Source organism: Xyrauchen texanus, chromosome 15 (genome assembly GCF_025860055.1).
Source record: "Xyrauchen texanus isolate HMW12.3.18 chromosome 15, RBS_HiC_50CHRs, whole genome shotgun sequence".
In the NCBI taxonomy this organism is placed as follows: Eukaryota; Metazoa; Chordata; class Actinopteri; order Cypriniformes; family Catostomidae; genus Xyrauchen; species Xyrauchen texanus.
The window spans coordinates 42,614,821-42,617,611 of NC_068290.1; the positions used below are offsets into that span (position 1 = coordinate 42,614,821).

The 2,791-nt window shown below is 40.3% G+C and overlaps 1 pseudogene; it reads left to right on the plus strand.

Annotated features, from left to right (window-relative positions):
• Window positions 1–884: 884 nt before the first annotated feature.
• On the plus strand, window positions 885–2,573 carry LOC127655612 (general transcription factor II-I repeat domain-containing protein 2-like; annotated as a pseudogene).
• The last annotated feature ends 218 nt before the right edge of the window (window positions 2,574–2,791 follow it).

Here is a 2,791-nt window from a genome sequence, read left to right on the forward strand (position 1 = left end):
TTAGAGATTAAGAACACCTGGAATATGAAGTCTTGAACTAAAGTAAGAGATTAATGAGACCTGTGCTAGTCTGAATTAGCTTGACTGAGGTTGCCTATAGAACATGGAATGTACCCAGAAAGCCTAAAACATAAGGAACTGGAGAAGCAAATTCATGGAAAACAATGGCAGCAGAAAAGAGACTGTGATTAAAAAACTTCAGTGAGCATGAGAAAACTCTTTTAAAGACAATAGTATCAAGACACCCGGCCATTGAAGACAAACAGCACACATCTGCTGTGGAATCAAAGAAAAGGAATGCATGGAAATCCATCTGTAATGAATTTAATGCAAATGAAATAACATCCACAAGAACAATACAACAACTTCAGGTAAGAATTTTCAACTTTTATTACCTTGATAGCTGTATTTTATCACTGTTTTGTGATATCAATGGATTAACACTACAGTATTCTATTCAATACAGGTTTTGTGGAAGAATATAAAAATCAACCTAACAAAACTGCTTCAGAAGCCCAAAGAGAGAGGTTTAAGTTGGTGGAAGACCTGCAAAGAAAGATACTATCAGTTGGATGACTTACTGACAGGAATAATGGAGAACTAGCAACCTTTGGAGAACATACCAGATGATGACCATCTAGACCACAGGTGTCAAACACAAGGCTGAGGCCATATCTGGCCCGCCATACAATTATATCCGGCCCGCGAGATCATTTTATATTTCCGTTTTTAATGGCCCTGTGGTATGAAGTGCCAATAACACACACTACAAATCCCATGGTGCAGTGCAATTGCCGCCAACTGCAACCCACGTCAACCACGTCAGAGCAAGCTGTCTGTTGATGTATACAAACCTAATATCAAATCAAAGCTAGACCCCAACAATGGGCAAGAGATAAATTGATTCTGAAAACAGAGGCTTTCAAAACCAGTGGAAAACTCAGAATGAGTATATGTTTACTGAAATTGCAGGTAAACCAGTGTGTCTCATTTGTGGAAGCAATGTCGCTGTAATGAAGGAGTATAACCTAAGATGGCACTACGAGACGAAACATGAGGGCACAGGCCAGAAGCTACAAAAGGTAGAGGAGTTGAAGAAGAATTTGAAATCCCAGCAAGCGTTTTTCACCAAAGCGAAATCACAAAGTGAAGCTGCTGTGAAAGCAAGTTTTATTGTGGCCAAAGAGATCGCCAAATCAGGACGGCCGTTTACCGAGGGGGAATTCGTGAAGAACTGTATGATGAAAGTGTGCGATGTCGTTTGTCCAGATAAAATGTGGGCGTTTGCCAATGTAATCCTCAGCAGAAACACGGTTGCTAATCGGGATTGTGAGATGGCCACTGATTTGAAAATACAGTTTATTGAAAGAGCAAAAGATTTTGTTGCATACTTCCTTGCAGTGGATGAAAGTACTGACACGACTGACTGCACAGCTGGCGATATTCATCCGTGGAGTGGATTCCAATTTGTGTGTAACAGAGGAAATACTGGACATTAAATCGATGCATGGGACAACGAAAGGAGAAGACATCTTTGAAAATGTATTTCAAAGTGTAACCGACATGACACTGCTGTGGGAAAAACTTTTTGGACTTACAACAGATGGCGCACCGGCGATGTGTGGTGAAAAAAGTGGACTCATGGGAAGGATGCGCTCAAAGATGTGGGAGGAGGACTATGCGGGTGAATTGACAGTATATCACTGTATCATACACCAGGAATCACTGAGTGCTGAAGTTCTAAAAATGGATCATGTAATGAAAACTGTAACACAAACCGTAAACTTTATCAGAGCCCATGGTTTAAATCACCGGCAATTTCAGTCTTTTCTGTGAGAAATAGATTCCGAGTTTGGCGATATGCCTTATCATAAGGAGGTCCGGTGGCTAAGTCAGTGCAAAGTTCTCAAAAGACACTTCGGAAAGTTATGGACACTCCCAGTTCATGGACAGTAAAGGGAAAGACTCCACAGTTGTGCGGAATGAAAAGTGGAAATGTGAGTTGGCCTCATAATAACTGACATGCATGATGCATTGAAGGCATTTCAAGTGAAGCTGCACTTATGGGAGACACAAATGCAACAATGTAACTTGGTTCAGTATTACTTGGCAACAGGGAAAATGAGACAAGTTAGCGCCACAGTTTTCCCAAATGCTACCTTTGCTGAAAAACTCTGACACTGTGGACTGAGTTCACGTGGCGTTTCAGTGACTTTGAGGCACAGAATAATAACTTTGAGCTGCTTTGCAAACTAATTTCAGTCGACGTGGAAACAGTACCTGTAGAAATGCAAATGAAGCTGATAGAGCTGCAATGTAACGGGACACTGAAGGCAAAGTACGACACTGCGGGGCCCGCACAGTTCACTCGCTTAATTCCTGAAGCGCTGCCCCAGCTCCGCCAACATGTGGCTCGAATCCTGTCTATGTTTGGCAGCACATATTTATATGAGCAGCTATTCTCTGTGATGAAAATCAACAAAACTTCACAAAGGAGTCGTATCACTGATGAACACCTGCAATCCATCCTGAGAATCTCCACAACACAGAACCTAACCCCAAACATAATCTAACTTGTTGCCAAGAAAAGACTCCAAGTATCAGGCTCTGACTAAATGGGACAAGAAAATGTAATGTTTTTATTTTGTTATGATTTAACTTTTACTTTAAAGGACTTTTTTTATTTATATTTTCAGATTTTTTATATTCCAGCATGTTCATATTTTGAATTTATATAATATTGACAGGAGATTTTTTTTATGGAGAGCAAAATATTTTAAGTTGAAGTTTA